The sequence below is a fragment of the Danio rerio genome, chromosome 12 (genome assembly GCF_052040795.2).
Source record: "Danio rerio strain M-AB ecotype USA chromosome 12, GRCz13ab, whole genome shotgun sequence".
In the NCBI taxonomy this organism is placed as follows: Eukaryota; Metazoa; Chordata; class Actinopteri; order Cypriniformes; family Danionidae; genus Danio; species Danio rerio.
The window spans coordinates 9,292,256-9,316,534 of NC_141032.1; the positions used below are offsets into that span (position 1 = coordinate 9,292,256).

Genomic DNA, 24,279 nt, shown 5'->3' on the forward strand with positions numbered 1-24,279 from the left:
AATGCAGTTTGCAGCTATGTGATGTAAAAGACGTAGACTTTGAATGAATATGATGTTAACAGCGTATAAAACAATAAAAGAAGCGAAAGAGGAGATTTGACAAAAACACAAATGTAAGACAGGACTTGATTTTATCAAACATGAGTGAAATAAAAAGCCAAATTGGACATTACACAAAGCCTAAATGCGAGTTTCCAAAAAATAAAAAAATAAAAATACTTAAGAAGATATCAGGCTATAGGTTGTTTTTTACATTACATCATTGACGACGTGAGAAATTCAGATGGAAGGCAGGAAGTGATTCTTCCACATAGGAATCCCTAAAAGAACATCAAAATATGTCTGTTTTATGTTGTTTATAATTGTTTAAATTTGCCAAAATAAGAAATGCCGAACAGCTTTTATAAACTTCCAAAAGTTTTTGATCATAAAGAGGGGAAAGTTCAAGAAACTGGCTGAAAAACAGAAGAAAAGGCGGCATGTAATAAACATTCATTCAATACATCCATGTGTACAAACTTTTTTCAACGTGATAATACATTTGACAGCACTAATAAAGATTATATACAGGCTTGGCTATGGTATAAATATGTTAATGTGATATATAAAAATCAGATACAAACACCACCACACTTATACAAAATCCAGGAGAATATAAATAACGTACCCTGCCATGTAATTGCTGTAATAAAATCTCTCTCTTGTTTTGTATTAATCCGTGTCTTTAATGTTGTTTCGGTAGAAAAAATGTTAACATCTATATTTGCGGTAGCGGTGTATGTTTGCTGATGGTAAACATTCATTGACCAAACAAAAAGAAACGCGAATCATGCGAGCAAAACTAGACGGTTATAATTCTTATGGAGCACTTTTCACAAATAACCAAGAAAAATTAAATAATAATGTCAACCCAAGCTCATTCTGGAAACGTAGCCCCGTTGACGTTTCTGGAGACCGCGATTTAGTTTTTAGATTTTAGTTTTTTTCGAGCGAACGCTGCTGGGCGGTGTGGCGCCGCTCCGCTCCTCCTATTCACGCTCGCCGGCCGACGGCTCGCCTCAGAGTGGAGGGCTTTCCCGCTGCTACCAGTTTGTCCGCTTAGCTTGCAGCGTTACGTCGGCGGAGCGGAGGCCCGGAGGAGGAGGAGTCGGCCGCGGTGATGACCGGGATTGAGTCCAGGGAAGAGCGGTTCCAGAAATCAGGTAAGATGAAAAACAGAATCCGAAAAATAAGGGCGAGAAAGCAGCGGGATCCGAAAGCGCGGTCGAAATCAAAGACGAGGGCTTTTGCTTTTTTTTTTTTCTGGACGGCTTTTGCAAACCGTCGCTTGGGTTTAGGGAAGGAGGAGGAGGAGGAGGAAGAGGAGGGCGGCCGAGTCAGCCGATCAGCCGGCCGCCAGGTCAATCGTTTGGTCGTTCAGCCAGCCAGTCGGACGGATAGTTGCTCCACAGCGGCTTCCGGCGGCTTTTCACGCGAGAACAGTGCAGGCGCGAACGGCGCGCGCTCCCGAGAGGCGCTCAAGACGCAAAAAAACGCGCACAGTGGCCTCTCTCGGATCCGCGAAAACAAAAACTGCTCGAATACGTACCTCCCGGGACGTATTTTGCAGTCCGCAGAAACGTCCGCGGGGCTACGTTTCCACAATGAGCCCGGGTTGAATAATGTAGACTACGCATAAACACTTTTGTATGCTTTTATCTGTTATTTCGTGATGTCTGGAAGATATCAGCATGGGGAAAAGCTATGGTAATTCATAATTAACATGTTTTTAAACCATTTAGCTAAGTGTATAATGTGTACAACTCTTTGTTAATGGCTGCTCCAGAATACTGCAGCATGGTAAACTGATAAACAGTAATGAATACTTTAATGTTAGTGTAAACTGTGGTGCATTGTGATAGGGTATAATTATAGTGTAGAAAACTGAAGCCTATTGAATAATTTGTTTATTACTACAGTTGTGTCGTACCACATTATAAAATTACCATGACAGTTTAATTCAAGTAATTATCTATGCTTCCAAACACTATAGTATTTTTTCATATAGCGTAATAGCTTATACAGTATCTACCGCCTCGATGACAGATAAATACATTTTAGTTCAGTAGAAAACTCGGCCCACTTTAAGATATAAGAAACATGCCCAACATATGTTGCTATTTTCTATTTACATCTCTGTCGAAATATGGTATAAATCGCAAAAATACAGACTTTCCTCTATGTCTCCCATTCAGTTTTTTACTTGCTGCCCTCCATCTGAATTTCACGCATCACCAGAACCACGTGATTGAAAACAAGCTATGGAGGCGACAGCAAAAGATAAAATAAAATGGATGAAATATTGATGGAAAATGACAGACAAGTATAGTTCTTTTGCAGTGATGGATTTGCACACAACAGAACCAGGAACGTGTCACAAAGAAAGCCCATTTGGATTTCTTGTTGACTTTAAGTAGTCTATTAAAAAGAAAACACTTTATTCCACACATTAAAACCGAAATGAGACAAAAGATAATCACAACACGCTATTTTTTTTTCTACAGAAATAAGCCCTTTAATTTGAAAGTCTCATTGATTTCAGCTTGTTTTTCCACTCTCGCTCTCTCTCAAAGCAGCTCAGCTCTAACATGAAAGCCTCAGAATGAGGACAGAGCTGCCTGCCAAATAACATTTTTCTGAAGCTGGAGGCAAGCGGCCAAAAAGAAATCTGTAAAGAAAGAGGAAGGGCAAGCGTGCATTACATTTATTATAAGACGGGCACTCTCTCTCTCTCTCTCTCTCTCTCGTTCTCTCTCTGAACACAGGCCGGCAGTATTAATTCATGTCTTCAGATTGGAGACGCAGTGGTTTGGGTGCACTGCAGTCTGATCAAATGAACATGGAGGAGGGCAGCGGCGGGGTGGCCTTGACCTTGATTGGGTCTATAGATCTAGCAGCTTCAACTTGTATGATGTAATATCTGGCGGAGAGACAAAATAAACGACCCCTAACGCAAAAAAAGCCAAGTTGTTTACAGGCTTGCATGCAGCTGCAGCACTTACTGGTCTTTTTCTGTGTTTACATTACCTCTGGTTTATTCAGATCGCAGTGAATCTAAGCCAAGTCTTTAAAGTCAACATGAATTCAAAACCGACTTAATTTAGTTTACTGTTTACTTTCTTAATAGATGTTGATTATTTTGGGCATATCACACACTGTAAAAAATGCTGGGTTACACCAAAGTCCCTTTAAGGTAAGTGATGTCACTTTGTGGCCATCTTTAAAACGCCTCTCAGTTAATATGTTTGGGCATTTCGTCTGAATGGGCAAACATCAAACTCTCCTAAACTGTTTGCCAAACTTACAATAAAATATTTGCCACTACCAATAAAATTAAACAGCAACCGTCTCATAAGTTTCGTTTTTGAACATCTATATCAAACAAAAATCGCCATTTTTTCAGGTTGCCCGAGCTAATGCGCACTCGAAAGGAACAAGATCAAGACACCGACCTCATTTAAGGCCGTTCTTCACATTATCACCCCCTGAATAATGCTTTGACTGATCACACTGGTCTTCTGCAGTAATCCACAACTTGTTCTTGATGGTGAATCACCTCGAGAAATGACAATCACTCTTTGTTTAAAGGTTTGTGGGTGTTTGAGTAGTTAATGCTATCATGTGATGTGCGTTTAACAGGACAGACTGTACCTCACATTCGTTTTTATACAGATTCATTCATTCGTTCATTTTCTTTTTGGCTTAGACCCTTTATTAATCCGAGGTCGCCACAGCGAAATGAACCGCCAACTTATCCAGAATGTTTTATGCAGCGAATGCCCTTCCAGCTGCAACCTATCACTGGGAAACATCCAGATACACTCATTTACACACATACACTACAAACAATTTAGCCAATTTACCTATAGCGCATGTCTTTGGACTGTGGGGGAAACCAGAGCACCCGAGGGAAACCACATAAAATAAACCTAATTCATACATTTATTCCGGAGTTTTCTTTTAAAAGCGTCCTGCCATTATCAGCACGCAATGAATTTTGGAACTTTCAAGGCCGCAAACGATCCACCGGTTGTGTCCTTCATTACCTGGGAAACGAAGGATGCTCAGTTTGAAGGAGCCTTAGATTTTTTTAAAAATAAGACAGCCTTAGTCACGCCACGATGGCGCAGCGCTTCTAATACATCCTTCGGAGGATGCAGCCTCTGAAATGAGACACAGCTACAGTCATTGGTAACAAACACTTGCTTCATGTTGTCCCAAGGCAAACTGATTAAGTTAACTTAATTGTTTTTACAAGTTTAAGTGGATTGAACATAAAACAAATAAACTGCCACCCCTCCCCAAAAAAATCAAGAATTGTGTTGATTCAGCTCATTTTAAATAAGTAGTTTGAACAAGCAGAAAAAATAATTTGCGTACAGACAAGTTTCTACACTGCCATAGAAGCTCGCTTCATTTCCACATACACTATGAGATCCATTAATTATTAAAGAGAAAGTTAGAAACATAAAACACATAAAAGACAAAAATTCTGTCATCATTTACGCACCCTTCACTTGTTCAAAACCAATTTGAGTTTCTTTTCTTCTGTTGAACACAAAAGAACTTCATCTTGAATTGTACATATGCACTGCGCATATTCATTTGTAATTATGTTCATATCTTTCTGCACACCTCTGATTATTAATAGCAACCTGTACATATAGACATATTGAGGGATGTAAACAAATCAACGGAGCCAACATATGTCCTGTTTCACATTTTTCATTTCAATGACATCCGAGAATCCAAAAAGAGCCACATATTGATATTGTTATGAGAGCTGTTTTAACATTAAGTTATGATTAAATAGCCTTGTTACAGTTTAGAAATAGTTTGATAACAAGCAGGAAATGTTTATGGGCCAATGACATGACCACAATGAAATGGTCTACATTTATCAATTGTAAATCTCTGTTCATAGTTAATACAACCTGTGTATTATATTCATAACACATCCATCAGTAAATATCTCCCATTGTTTTTTAATAATTGCACTTTATATCTTGTACATATATCCTGCACTTGCTGCTATTGCACTGCTGGTAGGACCTAAGCATTTCGTTGCCTTGTACTTGTACATGTGTAATGACAATAAAGTTGAATCCAATCTAATCTATGAAAAAGAAGATATTTATATATAAAATGTTGACTTATTGTATTTTTTTGCTACTTTGGAACTCGATGAGTGCCAGCAACCAGCATTTGTGTTCAGCACAGTGAACTATACCTTTAAATGTCCTGCACAGTTTACCTTGAATATCCAGTTGCACACAGAAATGAGCCACATTACAGAAAGAAAACGAGTTTACGATGACAATTCACATGTAATCTCACTCTGGCTCGCTCTTTAAATTGGCTCACCTTGCTGAAAAGAGCACCGATCTTGCAGTATCCTGACTCACAGATTCCCACCAGCGGTTCTCTTATTTCCTGATCTCAGCGTGGCGGTGGCAGAGCCCAGCGCTAGTTCAAATCTGTAACTCTGAAGTAACCTGTGCTGTGTAATATCCAGGCGTGTGTCTGGACGGCACAGTTCCGCTTCGTTAGATGAAAGAACAAGGAAGTTGTGATGTAATATCGCTGGTTACATCACCAGCATCCACTTGCATAATAGGGAGCCACAACAGTGCAGAGTGGCCTTGATCTAAGGCTGACCCAAACACCTGCTCAGCACTGAACTGACTTAAGAACATGCGTATCGCCTGACCGCATGCCCGTGTAGAAATAGTACGGGCGCTGAACTCTAGTAACTGCGACCTCAGCTGATAAGCTTCGAATGTGCTTTATCTTTACAACCACACAATAAAAAGAAACACTTAAAGTTCCAACTACAATAGAGCTAAATGAAGCCTTGTGTGTGGAGGAAGAGTTCACTTATAAAGTATATATTTATGTCATTGTTTACTCACTTTCCTGTTGTTGGCTTTATTTTGGGTTATAACAAGATATATTTAGCATAATGTTTCTGCTGCTGGAAAATTGTATTCGCAGCTTGCCATTTTCCAAAAATAAAAATTATGATTTGTTTGATTTCTTACACACTAGAACAGGTGTTGTGAAACTCTGGTGTCCTGCAGATTTTAGCTCCACTTTGCCTCAACACACCTGCAAGGATGTGAAAGCCTAGTAAGAGCTTGATTAGCTACCCCAGGTGTGTGTTTGGACTTGGAGCTAAAATCTGCAGGACACCGGACCTCCAGGATTGAGATTGAGAACCCCTGCGCTAGACTATTGAAAACACATACAGAATATGTTGAAATTTAGAGCAGAAGAGATCCCAATCGCAATTTTACCCCTTAGCCCTTCTCCTTACCCCTACCCCTCGTTTTGCGCGTTCCCGTGAAGGGGAAGGGGTGTCTCAATTCTCTTTAGCTTGAAGGCGTAAGGCTAAGGGGAAGGGGTGAATACCAATCTTCGATTGAAGATTTTTCAGGACCACACTCGAAACCAAGGGGAAAGAAAATTACCCAGAATACACCAGTCACAATGGCAGATAATTACACCCGGATCTAAGTAGATCCACAAATTTTTACAACAAACAAGCACGTTTTAATATATTCATAACTCCATTCGTGTTTTACCGTCATGCTTTTTAAAAAATCAGCTAAAATAAAAACCGCAAAATTTCGAGATCTATAATCCATAATCATAGCTCCTGTACAGCAGTCCCACAACATTCTTGATGACACTCCATTACCCTGTCAGAAAAGTCTGGCCAAGAATGAACTTTTTACAGTGTCTGATATAATGTTAGTGCTGTTTTTGTTTGTTTACATAGATGAATATGGCCACTGTGTAAATACACAGTATAGTTAAGATCTTATTGTCACATTAGATCGTTATGATAACATAAAATATGCCTTCAGTGATTTCCTGAAGATAAATACCAATCAATAACACAACTGGAATTACTACAGCAGTCGCCATCGTCTGATCTCATATGAAGCAAGAGCTCACAAGGACAGATGATGACGTGTGCAGATGCTGCAGTGGTGTAAGGGCCAAGGGGAAAAGGGAAGGGGTAGTGGTACAAAAATATAATTGGGATTGAACCTAAGACTATATTTTTTGAAATTATGTTTGAATCTCAATAAACAGTTTTGTTGTTTGTTGTGTTTATTTCATCTTATTTTGAAATGATGTGAACACAAAAATATGATGTGGATGATCAGCATACCATAGCATTCATTTAAAAAATACATGTTATAAACAAAATGCAGGAATACAGAAGGCTGTTAAATAATAATAGTATTATTATTAATTGTTAGTTGTTGTTGTTGTTGGTGGCATTATTACAATTAAACAAATTTTACAATTCAAGACATTTAAAAATATTCTTTAGGACTGATTAAATATCAAGCAACATTAAATTAAACCTGCAATTTTGAAGACTAAAACAGTAGCCTCATAAAAATACTCCATTACTATTTTTTTAAATGATGAGTTACAGTATACTTTATAAATCTTTAATGATTTTTTTTTTTGTCATTTAACCAGTTCCTTTAAAAAAAAAAAAATCTGAAAATCAGTTTGCATCAGAATGAAGGCGAGTAACAGGATTATGTTGGTCTTAACCATCCATTTAAAAAGTTGTGCAGGAAACATAAGGTGCTGCAGCATTTCTAGGTCGAGGTGATGTGATGTGGCCTGTTTCCAAGCAGGTGTGTGTGAGCGTATTCATTTCTCTGGCTTGTCTGTCACCAGCTACGTCTCTCTCGGCTGATAATCCTCTCTTCCCCTTTTCGCTCCATGCCGGGAGCGTGTTGCACAGATTTGAAGCGTGTGACATTAATAAGAAAGTCTCTTTTTCATAAAAGAACTCCAGCAGAGATGAGCTTGTGGGGCTTAGCAGAGGCGTGTGTATGGCACATGTGCCAAAGAGACCAAATAAGCAGCAGAGAATGGTAGAGCCCTGCTATGTGTGTGTGTGTCAACCACTGACCTTCTATAGGACTGGTTGGTGTAATCATAGTCTGAAGACTTAAAATTAGTCGTATGTCTCTCTCGAGATGCATATCTGTAGTGATGCTGATGATGTGATTAACTGTGCGATTAATTTTCATTAGCTGGGTTTCTGGCACATTAGAGTGTATCCTAATCAGGTGCAATGTGATAAGAGTTCAGCAACATGCTGTTTGTCTGTTCACACTGATATAATATGATGAGTAACAATTTCTCTGATTGCTTCTGCTATCTATATCATTAAAGTGTATTCTTGTGAGAATTTAGTAACAGTTTTTTAGCTATTTGTTACATCATTTCCCAAACTTTAGAAAAGGACTGGGTCGATAAACGATATTATATCGAATCGCATTCAAATTTATGTCAATAACAATAACTTTTTTTTACTCAATATTGATCTATAAGCCAATCACACAGCAGAAATATGCAACAATGGGAGTCTAAAAGTGTGTTGATATTAAAAATGTACCAGAACTTTCGGCCCCCGAAAATGTATTGGCCGAAAATATGTTATGCCATTCAATGGACCCTTTTATTTTTGTGGCTTCAGTCAATGTTGGGGTACTCATTTAAATCGGGAAGCATTAAGAACTTATATTCAAATATATATCGTTATCATTCAATATGGAAAATAATTATCGAGACTGCATTTTTGCCATATCACCCAGCCCTACTTTAAAACATTATTTTACATATTTGTGACCATGGACCACAAAACCAGTCATAAGTGCACTGTTACACATTTTATTGTGTTTTTGCAGTAACTTCCTGGCAGCAGTGTTGCCAACAAGTTACCACAACTGCCCCTTTACAGTAATTTACCTGTAAATGTGTTTTAGACTAGCAGGGCCTTACCAGAATTTAATTTTACAGTAAAATAGCCTTACTTTCACTTCTTGCCCTTGAGCACATTTTTTTTTTTACATTCTGACAATTTTTTACAGTACTTTTACTGTAATTTATATACATTTTACACTAGCAGTATACAAACATCTTTATTTTTAGTATTTACTATGAATTTAATACATTACACACAAGTGACTAATTTATTCATTAACCACCTCACTTTTGTCTTCAACTGCAGTAGCTGTACTTGATTACTTTGATTACAGTAGAATACCACAAAAAATCCTAATATATTACAGTCAATGTTTTAAAATGACCCACAATGCAGTGCATATGACACTAGTGAATGTTTTTTGCAGTAAATAACTGTAATTCTTTCATTAACTGTTTTATTTTTGTCTTCAACTGCAGTAGCAGTACTTGATAACTTTGATTACAGTAGAATACCGCAAATTCACAGTATGCAGTAAGTTACTGTAAAAGTTTTAAAACGACCCACAATGCAGTGTTTATCACAGTAGTGAATAGCAAAAAAATGTACCTGGCTTTTTTGCAGTGAATGACTGTAAAAATTTGGGAAAGACTAACAGCATGTCAATATCAAAGGTGAATAAATAAGCTTTCTATTTATGTATGGTTTGGTAGGATTGAAAAATATTTGGCTGAAATGCAACTATTTCAAATTATGGATTCTGAGGATTGCAAAAAATCTAAGAAAATCATATATGAAGTTGTGCAAATTAAGTTCTCAATGTACATTATCAATTGAAATGAGTTTTGACATATTTATAGTAGAAAATTTACTTAATGAATGTGTCTTTGCTTATAAAAATACTTGATGCGGTGCTAAGGAATGTTTTTTTTTTTTTAAAGCACATCATCAAGTTCACGTGATGCGCTATTATGAACATGTTGTAATAACAACAATAATGGACTCATTAGAATTAGCAAAATAATGTGGTAACACTTTACAATAAGGTTCATTAGTTATTGCATTTACTAACATGAACTAATCATGAACAACACATGTACAGCATTTATTAATCATAATTGAACATTTACTAATGCATTATTAACATCCAAGTCCATGCTTGTTAACATTAGTTAATGCGCCATGAGTTAACATGAACTAACAATAAACAACTGTATTTTCATTAACTAACGTTTATTAACATGAACAAATATTGTAGTAAATGTATTGTTCAATGTTTGTTCATGTTAGTAAATGCATTAATTAACATTAACTAATGAACCTTATTGTAAAGTGTGACCAATAAGGTTATTATGAGCACATTCATTTATTCATATTGTATAAATATTGCATCCACTACAATAGAGCAGTTAATAAATCAGTTGTCATGCCAACTGTCTACTGTAAACAGAAGCTCACAATGGTTGCTCCGCCTCCAAGCTCTTCTGATTGGTGTATTGCTTTTAGACCTGAGAGTAATGAGCTGCACTGCGTGTAAAAGATCTTGACATGACGTTTAAAAAAACATGGCACATCACAGGCATTTCAAAAGACGCAAGACGCAAATGTAACGATCAAACATATCCTTCCAGCTTGTGTTCATGTTGTAAAAAAAAAGTAGCACGTTGAAAAGGAAAAATGTGCTTGAACTGCCCCTAAGACATGCAATAAATACTCTATAACAAGACGTCACTGAATTCAAGCCAATGATAAAATTCAATGTTGTTCAGTACTTATTATATTCACTGATGATTAGGATGAAAATTAGAATAGCATGGGAGAAATTTCTTGATGTGGCAGACAGTTTTGATTTCCCACACATTTCTGTTTTTATGTAGAGCTGAACAGCCAGTTCCTCCTCAGTTTGTGGACGTACTGAACTTTTCCAGTTCTAGAAGTCAGTCGGCACTCCACACTGCTGTCAGCTCAGTGAGGGAGGAAAAAGAAAGCAAAGAAAGAGAAAAAGCTCTGACTGAAAGCCACCACACGGCAGGCAGAAGAGAAAAAAAAGATGTGCTTGTTGAGTCACATCAGTTTCACTGCCCTAAGGACAACACCTACAAACAGATAGAACATTTGCTGTTCAATTAAACCTGTATTTTGAATAAACTACTTTAAATAAACCACCTGTAATGTGCTGGACTATTCAACCTATTAATGTACTGTACATTATAACTGTACAGTATATGTCTGCATATAAAACTAATTTCCTTGTCTACCAATCCATAATCTGCCTGGACTGTCTAAGTTTACATATTCCTGTTATGTTGCTATATTTATTCAATGAATACCAATCAGATAGACTGTTGAGACCAGACTTTGAGATGTGTGCCACTTTTTGAAGAGGGCTGTCCAGGACTATCACCACTCCAAAAGTCCAGCCCTTCATGTCCTATGGACTTCACGGTATGCAAACACTACTATCTGTGACCTTTACACCGCTCAATGCCTCACACACTTCTCTGTCAATCATGTTAACACATTAGATTGGGTTTCCATGGGAATGCCGAGTGAAAACAGCTTGGTCTTTGCTAGACTCTTTAGACATAAGCAACAGAAAGACAAGACATCATTTGTGCAATAGCAAACTATTAAACACACCATCTTTTTAGACTGAACAGCCACTCACTGAGCTCAGTCACAACAGACATCTTTGGCTATTGCATCATCAGTTATGTTTACAGCAAACAATCGATTAGTGTTCAGATTGACAGATCAATCAGACTGAAAACCCCACATGTTTACTGATATGACTGAGGTCACTGAATTTAATTTTATTTGAGTTGGATGAGGTGGAGAAAACATTGTGCACTTATTTATTGCAGTTTATATATCTTACAAACAATAACATAATAATATACTGTAAAGTAGAGCTGCACAATTAATCATTAAAAGATCACGATCTTGATTCGACCCCCTAGACGATCTTAATCCAGCATTTCTACGATTCTGCCGAATCAAGTTCAGGAGAGAAGAAAAGGCGGGCGCACAAGTTTTTACATTGTTTCACACATGTTGCTCAGTGACATTGACACCTCCAAATGATATTGAATGGGTCACATAATGTATTTATAAGGTATAATTCACCTTAAAATGTCATTTTTGTCTTCATATAATGATGTTTTCGCGGCCGGGAAATCACACGTGACGTGAGCTGCTGACCGTGAGCTATTATCACAGAGAGGGCGCGCGCATTCTACTTAATAATAGACGTGCGCGCGTCTACTTTAGTGAACAGAACCTCTATATGTTGCCAATAACAGGTAACACAGTTGTAAATAATATTCAGTTTGTGGCACAGAGTGATCGTTTGGGAGCTGCGCACGAAGTATGAAGAAGCACTTAGCAGTCAGAATGAAACCGAAAGTGTGCACTTCATTTAAATGATCATACCGCATTTTAGGGTTATGATTACGGCAAGCATGTGATATGTTTTTTCTTTCATAGCGAACCCACAGTTGTGCATGAAAATAAATGTTTACAGTGTCAGTATAACTACTCTAGCCTATATATTGTTGAATATAATCTGATAATGGCAAATGTCTGATTTGTGAATAAATGAATAAATTTGTCTAATATGACATATTGCAAGCATATATCTCAAACATAATAATAACATCATAATTATTATAAGTAGAATAGAATTATTTATAAAAACCAGTAGACCTACACATAATATTATTATCGATGTTGTGCCATATGTTTGTTTGGTAACACTTTACAATAAGGTTCATTAATTAATGCATTTACTAACATGAACTAATCATCAACAACACTTGTACAGCATTTATTAATCATAATTGAACATTTACTAATGCATTATTAACATCCAAACTCATGCTTGTTAACATTAGTTAATGCACTGAGTTAACGAACTCACAATGAACTACTGTATTTTCATTAACTAATGGTAACTAACATGAACAAATACAGTAGTAAATGTATTGTTCATTGTTTGTTCATGTTAGTAAATGCATTAATTAACATTAAGTAATGAACCTTATTGTAAAGTGTGACCGTTTTTTTTTTTACCATAACTTTATTTTACATATACAGAATCATGAGAAAATCATCTTTATTTTAAGAAGAAAAAAAAATGCGATTCTCATTTTAGCCAGAATCGTGCAGCTCTACTGTAAAGCTGCTTTGAAATCATTTAGAAAGTGCTATGCAAATACTTTTAAAAACTGAACAGCAAAACTTGACACATGACGTCTTTATAAGTCATCTTTGAGAATGGGAATGAAAATAAAATGATTTTGACTAGCTTAAACACTCCGTTGCTCTTTAAACGAATGTGTTTTCAATTTTAAACCTCATTTTTAGTATGAAAACACTCTCTCTATCCACTCTATATAGCTTAAGGGCACACCAAGTCGAAGCCAAACAACTAGCTTCGATGAAAACCGGCTTGCGTTGTCTCTAAATGTCTGATAATCGAAAAGTACATATTGTTTGCAAATATTTTAGAAATGTAACGATTTACAGCCCTCTTCTTTGTTCCTTCGTGAATTAAATATACTTGGGTACGTCACTTCAGTTTTGTCCTCACACCGCATTTAAATAGTTAAAGAAAGCATCACGCGTCATGTTAAAAAAGTGGATTTTGACACGAAATGAGAAGTTTAAACAGTTAACTAGATACAGTACAAGCCGCGAGGAGCGATTAGAAGTAACAAAACACAATTAAATACATATTTTGTAAGCTAGGGAAAACTAGGCAACAATTTTAATTGCACTTACTTACACTTATGTAATGGAGGAAGAAACTGATCCATGAACTGTATACTGATAAATCCTGTCAAGCTCTGACAAAGTCCCATACATCAAGTCTTTTCTAATCCTTCCTTTACAAATGCTGACGAATCCCCTGTTGCAGGGTAGATTATTGCATTAATCATCAGAACGTTCACTCAATGTTCACTCATCTTTATTTATGATCAGCCCCACACACACCCACACTGCTAGTGTTTGAAGGGAAAGGTGTGTTCACGTTTTACCAGATCCAGCACTGCATATTTGGTATTGTTTCATGTCGATGTCAATACGAACAGGCAAAAGATCTGGATTAACACCAAATCATTTAAATGAGTCAAATCTTTTATTTAAAAAAATCTATATTTTTAAATAGGTTGCACTTTCAGATTTAACCCTCAGCTGGATGTTTTCATTGACTTAGAGCTGTGCTCCACACTGCATGGAAAGTTATTTTTAAAAACCCATAATAGGGGCTCTTTAATGACATGCACAGCTAAATTGTTCACCACAAAACTAGCCATGTGAGCTAACAAAGTCACTTGGTAAGTTTTTATTATATTATATGTACTTTAAAGGGTCAAAGATGCTAAATTAGTGAGGACGCCAGTCGTAACCATAACAAAGCGTACGCATTTTAAAACAAAAAGGCACACATGTAAACAACGCCTTAGTGTTCATTCCATCGAGCTTCATCTAGCTAGAATGCAAGCACATGTCCTGTACACTGGAGTACGGTCTCTCCCAACATCTACAGGCAAGTTCAGATTGTGTAAACGGAAGTCTCTCTATAAATAAACCCTAATGGAAGAAGATGCATTGGAGGCCCACCGCAAAACTGCACCTCCCACTGTGAAGTTGCAGGCCTGACCCCACAAACTGAATCCTCAAGTTAATATCCTTCCTGCAGTCGCTACCAGCAGGTCTGATAAAAAGTCGAGAGAGTTATGCAACTTGCCCTTAGAATGACACATTATACGACTCGCATGCACACTCATGGGAGCAGAGATAACACACAGGTAAGCCACAGAGGTCTCGCTTCCTGCCACACAGCTGCTGCTGATGCGGGGGTGCTTCCTCTGGCATCATAAGAGAGACGACAGAAAGAGAGAAACAGTAGTATCATGACAGGAAGCAGCCCTTGGGGCGACAGACGGTTTTTATTTTTTTGGTCTGTTTATTTAATGGAAGTCTCAGTGAAGGGTCATTGTACAGAGCTCAGCAGTATGGCCCAGACAGGCCATGAGTTTGAGCTTTAGCCTGCTGACATGTTCAACAACAGCAACAACAACAAAAAGTTTTATTTGTGTTACGGTATTTTTGTGTGCGCCAAAGGAGAATATGCTTTTATAAGAAAATACGATAGACACTTATTTGCTAGTAAATAGCAGTAAAGTATCACACAGCCATAAGACTATAAAAGTAATAATAATATTAAGGCAAAATAAAATAAAATAAAATAAAAATAAACTAAATACACTGCCAGGGCTCAACAATAAGGACTGCCCGATGGCCCAGGGCCAGCGTGTGAGATGCTCGGGACAGTAGACAGGATTGTTACTGGCCCGATTGGGCCACTGATGCCCTGTCACTAAAGTTTAATTTGCCTGTGACTACTTGTCCATGTTTTGTACAGTGATGTTTTGTACAGTTTGACGTCAGTTTGACAGGCAAGCCATCTTTTGTTTTGCAATAAAATGCCTGCACATTTTGCTGCTTTTGTTTGCAAAACACTTTGAGTTTTGCTCATTGTACATTTACTAAAAAAATTTAAAATATTTAAATTCTAGATTTACAAACATTTTGACACATTTTTCAGTTTTTTTATTTGTGGCTAAGAAATAGCTATTAACATTTTTTTTGGTAGAGACAGTGAAAACATTGGCAGGGCAAGTAAAAATCTGAACCACTGGTCCGATCGGGCAAGTAGAAAAAATCCTTAGCATTGAACCCTGACTGCCATTTAAAACTTTGAAGTTAGTAAATATAATTATAACAGTGATGCTCAGATTAGGGTGGTTAGTTAATACTTTAAATTAATTTCATGTTTCCAGTCCTCCTGACTTCTCCCACAGTATGCTGTTTAGACCAATCATAACACAGCGCGCCTAAACAGAGTGCGAGAACAGGAGACTGAATAGGCTGTATAAACAAGGATGATGAGTTCAGCACAGGAGGTCTTGGTGCTAAAAAAATTCAGCATCTGTGGTGTGAGATTACTTTGGATGCAGGAAATCTGATGTATTCGGAACCAGGTAATTTGTAAGGCCTGTCAGTCACATATCGCGCCTAAAATGTGTGGAAAGCACGTCGCTTCCTTCAGCATTTTCAATGCGCTTGCGCTCCTTTGTCGTTGCAAGGCAGCCATCAACCATTTTCTCAGAGGATGACAAACTAACAAAACCTTGCTGCAGCTCTGATACAAGTTTTATTTATGGAGAAAATTAAAAAGCACTTGGTATTTGGGTGTCCTGTGTTTATTTGAAGTGCGCCTGAAATACGTCCGTGTGTTGCTCCCAATATGCAAGCCCTGCGCCTTCATTTGACTAAACGAACTAGTGAGTAGGCATTAGATTAGGTAAGATTTTGATGGTATGATAATCTTGGATAAAAATATTACGGTTTCACAGTATTGTGATTACTGCTCTAAAATATGTGATTTTTAAATGTCTGGGTAAAAACAAAAACTTTTTCCCCCTTTAAACACAATATATTTTATGTTTAGAAACATTTAAAATATTATGGAGCATAGCCAAACATGTCAGGCTAAATCAATCAATTCAAATCAATCAGTAACTTCTGCTGCCTTCATTAGTTTTAAAAACACTGATTTCTTTAACATTTAAAATGGCGTCTTTGGATATCGGTACTAATGGAGATACTGTTGTCTTAAAAACACCTTACATATACCTTAGGAATGGTATAGCAGAACATTTTGGTGGTTTTCAAAACCTTGACTTTTCCAAACCGCGATATATCTTGATAGCGGTTATCGTCTCATGCCTACTTATGAGCACAAAAGACGCATCTGGTATGTGGTTAAGCAGAACATCTAAGCCTTACTTTAGTATAACGCCGCGCACACACCGTGGCCTATTTACTTGTTTTGCCACAGGTCGGTTCAAGAGACAATGGTAACACTTTATTTTGATGGTCCATTTGAGTATTAGTAGACTGTCTGCTTAATATCTGTTGATACTGCTCCTTCAACAGACAACAAAATAAAGTTTGACCAAAACAATTTATTACAAATTTACTAGGTGATTTTCATTTTTATTTTTTTAAGTTTCAGAGACATCTTACAGGTCTTTAATAAAGATCTTTTTTTTTTTTTTTGGAATTATTTTTCAGATTCACACTGAAAAATGTCTGCGTGTGTCAAAAGCATGATTAAAATCAGAACGGCAATATTGCTCAAGAAAATCGTGATTAGTTTCTTTTGCCCATATCATATTGATTTGCTATTGTCCATTTTCTTCAAGCAAATTGGCACAAGACAAAAAAATAATAAGAAGAAGTACATTAAAAAGATGTTATGAAATTGGTGGTAACCACTGCACTTATATAATCATGATAATTTATTAATTTAATATTGATTTTATCAATTAAAAATGCAAACGTGGACAAAATTGTTGGTACCCATTAATTGAAGAAGAAAAAACTACAGTGGTCACTAAAATAACTTAAAACTGAAAAAAAATCTGTGATTAATTAAAAATTACTGAAGAAATTGAATTAAATTGTGGTTTAAAAGAAGCATTACTAATGAAACTAATGGATAAAATCGAAGGCTACCATCAATTTTGTTCACGTCAAAATGTAGCAAAAACATAACAGTTTAACTTAGTTATTTTAAAATAGAATAAAAGAGAAAGATTTCACAATGTTATTTTAGTATCACTGTAGAGAAGCTTCAAAGCACAAAAAATGATAGTTAGCAATTAGTTGTTCATTCACCAGCAGAATAGGCTTGCCAGTCCTTTCCTAAGTTTTAAACACTGAATATTAGAGGGCAACATCCACTGATATGTGCTGTATTAATGCAAGCGCATCAGTCAACAACTACACACTGTCAAATACATACGACACATAGCTTTATGGTTTATGATTTCATGAAAGTCGAATATAGGGCTGCACAATATTTAGTTTCAGCATTGGTATGCACACTGTGCGCATACGCAATCGCCACATTCCAAGATATGCAATGATGAGTCTGAATTATAGTTGACCAGGAGCCACAGAACAAAGTCACTGCCCAAGTTAACCTTAATAGAGTAAAGTCTATCATTTGCATGTGTTTTTAAGGCCTGTGACTGAGCATTTCGTGAGAATTCGAAACAATTGGGCACAGAAAATAATAATATTTAAAGGTATAACAAAAATTAATTGTATTTAATTATTTTTACGGTAAAAAAAAATCTTATGTAGAACTTTTGTCTTGTTTCTAGTCCAAATATCTACATTTCAAAGCAAAAAAAAAAACATTAGCAGATAAATTTGCTAGTTTTAAGGGAAAACTCTCAATTTTGAGTTAAAGTGAAAACAAAACAATATTTGATTTGATCTTTTCGACTAAATGAGACAAAGCAAAGTGAGAAAAGCATTTATCGGCATTGTGATTATTCAATTTCTGTACCTGAATACAGTTAGACTCCCCAGAAAACTGTATTCATATCACAATATATATGGAAAAATAAAATATTGAAATATCAGATTTTTCCAATATCGTGCAGCCCCCGTATATCACTAAAACTAGTACATACAGCTATTACAGAATAATGAAGCAACCAAAATTAACAATGACAATCAAGTTGCTTCTTGTATTTCACTACATCAGCCTAGAAACCTGAATCGTAAGCGAGCATCGACGCAAATCAAAGCCAAATGTGCAGAGGGGGGTTTTGGTGAAGTCATGTCCCACACCCACCCATCAGCCGGGCTTCATTACTCACAGAGACAGTCCTTTCAGTGCAGGATGGAGAGAGAGAGAGAGGAGAAGAGAGAGAGAGAGACGCCCCAGGCCATCCCTGTATCTGCTGCCGTCTATGATTGCTGCCATTAAGCAGCCAGCTGTGCTGCTGGCAGTGAAAGATCATCTGTGTATTCCTCCGTCTAAATGTAGCGCGACTCTCTACCTCTTCTCTCACACTGACTCTTCACAAAAAGACACATGGCTGACACTTCACCCTCTGCGCTTGCCAACATGCAATCTGACAGGCCTGGCAAAACTGGGCGTCCTGAAAGCATCATCCGACGCAGACAGACAGACATACGACACTAGAGCAGGAGAGCCAGGATTTTCCCCTCGGGCTTTATTTTTATAGCGAGTCAGAGAGAGACCAGAAGCAAAGGTCACAAGCAGAGGAGCATCTTTCACCAGCAGCACCACATAAACACTAGACACTAACAAGAGGAACTGAAAACTGCTCTTGCACAGTGAGATAAAGGCCCAGCAAAGATTCCCACAGGATTCCAGGCCTCTTGGGGAATTTGAAGACATGGAAGGAAATTTTGTTGCATGTTTTAGGAGCTGATTTGATCATTTTCAACAAAAACAAGAATAAAAATAATAATACTTTTGTATTATTATTATTATTATTATTATTATTATTATTGTTGTTGTTATTATTACTATTATTATTACTATTATTATTATTATTATTACTACTACTACTATTATTATTATTATTACTACTACTACTACTACTATTATTATTATTATTATTATTATTATTATTATTATTATTATTACTACTACTACTACTATTATTATTATTATTATTACTATTATTATGACTATTATTATGACTATTATTATTATTACTATTATTATTATTATTATTATTATTATTATTATTATTATTGCTATTACTATTATCATGACTATTATTTTTATTTTTACTACTACTACTACTATTATTATTATTATTATTATTATTATATTACAATACTAAACTGTATTGTAATATAAAAATTAACACACTTCTTGTTTTAAAAAGATGATTCACTCAGAAATGGAAATTCTGTCAGCATTTACTCAGTCTTTATTTGTTCTATACCAGTTTTAGTACTTTTGAGCACAGCATATTGAAGAATGCACAAACTGGTAACCATTGACTTCCATAGTATTTGCTTTTCCTGAGGAAGTTAATGGTTACAGGTTTCAAACATTCTTTAAAATATCTGACTATAAAGGAAAGAAAATCTATAAGGTTTAAAAAAAGAGAAGGGTGAGTAAATGACAGAACTTTTAATTTTGGGTGAACTATCCTTTTAATTACTTTACTTGACAGGATTACTGTGGTGGCCGAGAGAGCTTAATTAGCTGCGATATAAGAAAACACTCGCAATTGCAAAAACACAGGCAAAATAAAACAAGATCTTCATCTGTTTGACAGCATGTAACACAATAAGAAAACGTGCTGCAAATGTTCTTAACACAAACAAATTAAGAAGACGAACTGCATTTTTCCCCCATTGAACACAATAGAAACATTTCAAATATTTTGGCACAGTAAAAGCCTTGGTCAGGCCGAATAATTAAAATGAATAATTTACTTCAGCTATCTTCATTAGTTTCAAAAACAGATTTCTTTACAACTTGAAAAGGCATCTTTGGCTCTCTTTCTTTTCTTTGAATATAAAGTAAACCACTGCACTGTGCATATCTATAGTACACTTGTATGTTGGTTTATAAAGGATTTTTAAACTTTAAAATGTTTGCTGAATCTTGGGCTGACCTGTAGCTTTTGATTTGGAGATACTGTTGCCCTAAAAAGTAAATAAAATAGTCTTAAAAAACAAAAGCATATACCGTAGGAACGATATTACAGAAAATTTTGATGGTTTTTAAAACCTTGATTTTCCAAACCGCAGTATACTTGAGGCCGGTTATCATCCCATGCCTATACCCCAGCTGGGATTTGTTTATTGTGCCGTGACTATTGCTCAATGAAATTGTAGGTGATCTTTTAAAGGTGAGTTCTTTGTTTATTTTAACATCCTGATTACAAGATTCCCTTGTCTTTTGTATATTATTGCCTAAATATTAAAAATATTATTGCCTAATATTGCCTAAATAACCTAAATAGCCAGGTCCGTCACGTTTTTGGGTCCCCTTCAAACATTTCCAAGTTCTGTTCTATTCGCATGTGTTGTGAGTAAAAAAAATGCAGCACATTTAAAAAAAAATCTATGGCCACTTTCAAGATGTTATTATTGTAATAAAAAAATTATATTAATAAAAAAGAGAGAGGGTTGCACTGCAAAAATGCTTTTCTTAGTCCACATATGTAAAATGATTAAATCAAAAAGCCTTTTAAGTAAAAAAAAAAAGTCTTGTTTTCAGAAATAAGAACAAATTTTTAGAGTTTGTCCTTAAAATAATCTAAATAATCTGCCAATGGGAGTTCTGTCAATTTGTCCTACCCCCTATTTAAAAAGTAGGAAGCAAATTTTGATGACCCATCGGATTTTGCTACCAGTGTAAATTTTAATGTGGAGTAGTGTGATATAAAGCTGTAATATCATCCTAACCTACCTAATCCCTAAACCCAACCTCAGAACCATTTCAATAGAGTGTTGGTAGCATAATCTGATGGGTAGAATAAAATGTCAGGAGATGGGTTACACGAATTAATCTTCTCTTGCTTTGAAATAAGTTCATTTTGCTTACCCCAAAATCTCGTCTAGAAAATGCTTCTTGATTTAAGAATTATTACCAAAATAAGCCGCGAGCAAAGTATTTTTTGCAGTGTTAAAGACCTTTGAGTTTCTATTTTATTTAGAAAAAATATCGGAAATTTCATGATCCTGAAAATAAAGCATATTGCTTTACCAAATGTGCATTTAACTGAAAACACAAGACCATCAACAGTGCTGTGTGGGCTTTCCATTTAACTAAATTGCAGCTTTTTACAATATGAAACCACACTAAAGGCCAATTTATACTTCTGTATCAAGTAGTTCGCATATGATATACTCAATTACTGAATATTGGCATATACAGACAACAGCCGTTTTAACCAAGCAAACTGACAATAGTCAATAGAACTTTGGCCTGATTTTGTTGAAAATGACAATCCAGTTAATTCAGTCATTTGAAGTATTAAAACAGCCTAATGCACAATACAAAAAGCAGTCAAGCAGTGTGCGCATATAATGGTATGTTTGTTGATCTGTTGCTGTGTCACATGAGCAGCACTAAACCAATCACTATGCCTTATCAACACACCAGCTGTTCCCATCACAAAACAACTAAAAATAACAACTCGTGTGTTGCAGCATCTGACCTCCCGAATCTAATTCAGCGTTTACAGTTCAGATTATCAGGGGAACGCATTACTAGGTCTTACTATCCAATAGCAATCGGAAAAAAAAAAGGATTTTATGTTGATTCTGCGGCGTAAGGCCTCTCTTTAACACACTTGTCGCATCATAATTATCAAGCCAAAACATTGCAGCCGAACCATTTATTAAAGTCACTCATGTGGGCTGATGAAAATAATGGGTTTGAAGATTATAATCCACAGCATTGTTCCCTTCTGCAGAGTGATTTCATCCCTTGTATGCAAAGAAAAGACATTGGGGTTCTGGCTGTGAGCATTTATCAGCAGTAAAGATCGCCCTAGAGGCTGTGGGCCAAGCAGGGCTAAATACAATTATGCCATCGGAGAGCTGGCCACTTCAGCATGGCCGCGTAAAATACTGCACTTGACAAAGGAGATTTACAGGATGTCGTAAATGCATAACGGCCTTGCAGACAATCTCATCTGAACCAACAACAGCACTCGTCACTGATAACCAGATCCAAAGAGAGAGCAAGCTGCATCACATCTGCTGCAAAGTCAAGCTATCAGCACACAAGCAAGGACATAGTAAAAAGGAAACAACTGAGCATTTAGTATACACCAGGGGTCACCAGTCTTGTTCCTGGAGGTCCGGTGCCCTGCAGGGTTTAGCTCCAACTTGCCTTAACACACCTGCCTGGGTGTTTCAAGTATACCCAGTATATATGTTCACACAGCTACATAACACATCAACTAAAGTTCAAAATATGGTGTCCTAGTGGACCACCCCTTTAAAAGATTCCCTAAAGATTAGAAAGTTCAAAAGATTAGCATTTATTTAAAAGGGACTTATAATACCCATTTCTATAAGATGTCAAATAAGTCCCTAGAGTGTGTAAAGTTTCAGCTCAAAATGTCACACAAATAAACTCTGCGAAACTGCCTTTTTTAGGCTGTGATCCCAATCATGCCATTTTGGTGACTGTCACTTTAAATTCAACACAATATACATAACAATATTCCACATAACATCATTAATGACACAATAGCAATTGTCACTTATGTTCAGAGACTGACAGGACTGAAAGTAAAAACTTGTGGTTCAGACAGTGAGTCAAATTTAAACCAGAGTCGTTAGACCGGTACAAAACAATAACTCGAATGTTAGAAAATGATTTGTCAGTCTTTACGGCTGACTCATCTAGAGGAAAAACAAAATCGTTCACAAAATAGACTAAACTGCTCACACACCACATGTTTGAGGAGAGAAACCGGCCCAAGTCACATTCAGCTGAAAGATCTGCTGTGCTCAATCTGAACATTGGAGAAAACAATCAGCTAAGCTGGAGCTGAAGCACATATATCAACAGACCTACAGAAGAAAGGCCAAAGTGTGCTGCGAAAACAGTGCTGAGTAAGGATATCTGCTTGGCAGTAAACTCTCCTCCAATGGCAGCCATAAATAATAGAGCCGTGAAGGCAATTGTGTGCAAGCGAGGGACACGGGAAACTTAAAAGAGGGAAAGACGACAGCAAAATAACAGCTGTCAAAGGGAGACTAGAGAACAGCACAATCACGCGAGACGTGTGGGTAAATTGCTGTTTGGTCAGGCGTAGAGTCACATAATTAGGTTATTAAGTTGTTTGACAACTGTAAAAAAGCCGGAGTGAAAATAGTGTAAAGAACGAAAACCAAATCAATGAAAAATGATTGCTGCTTTAAAAAAATAGCACAATAATATAAGAATCATTTTTATAAAGCACAATGCATGCTTGTGTTTTCTCTGAAAATCAGCTGTTGTCAACAGTCTTTTAACTATATCATATCTCGCTCTAGTTCAATCCTTCTGAAAACGAATGGAGCATAACAAAAACAACAGATAATTCAACTACAGGGTGCTGATTAGGTCTATCTGTGCTAAAATATACATTATGGTAAGAACTATGACTAGGCCCACACGGAATCTGCGCGCACAGAATTCTGCAGATTTTTAGCCCATCATTAATTCTGTTCATTTCGACTTGTAATATTGCGCTTGTAATAATGACATTTGTCATTGAAATAACATCATAGGTAGTTGGAAGATTTGTGCAAAAGACCTGCCGCCACAGGAAACACTGCAGCATGAACAAAGGCCATTTATTAACTTAGCCTACACGTGCTTCACCCCTACACAATAACAATTTTAGTTAAAGTTTAAATAGCGTTATAATGAAGTCTGTACTGTGAATGCAGTCATACAGCTGTCAAATGTGCTAAAACACACTTTCACCAACACAATATTTACACTGAACTTTAAAGGGCCATGACACCCCCCACTTTCGGTTAAAGTCTACTTCAGAATTTTTCAAAAGATGCATGATTAATGGGCGTGGAGCTCCGCGAGCATCGGGTAGGAGTGGGCGTGGCCAGCA

General features: G+C 36.5%; 1 protein-coding gene and 1 long non-coding RNA gene across 24 annotated transcripts in view; one reads left to right on the forward strand and one right to left on the reverse strand.

The window, feature by feature from the left end:
- LOC147834393 (uncharacterized) overlaps window positions 1-24,279 on the forward strand; it is a 529,770-nt gene that overhangs the window by 281,031 nt on the left and 224,460 nt on the right. The gene's annotated exons all lie outside the window — the stretch shown is intronic.
- Window positions 1-24,279, reverse strand: part of jmjd1cb (jumonji domain containing 1Cb) — a 231,102-nt gene that overhangs the window by 115,786 nt on the left and 91,037 nt on the right. For 6 of the 21 annotated variants that reach the window (XM_087275863.1, XM_087275857.1, XM_087275854.1 and 3 more), the window contains exon 1: window positions 5,404-5,587. The exons of 12 other annotated variants lie outside the window; for them this stretch is intronic. The gene's annotated coding sequence lies outside the window, so the exon portion shown is untranslated. Of the gene's footprint in view, window positions 1-5,403; window positions 5,755-24,279 lie in introns of those variants that run through there. 3 more of the 21 variants (XM_087275838.1, XM_087275845.1, XM_087275850.1) reach the window with 2 other exon arrangements.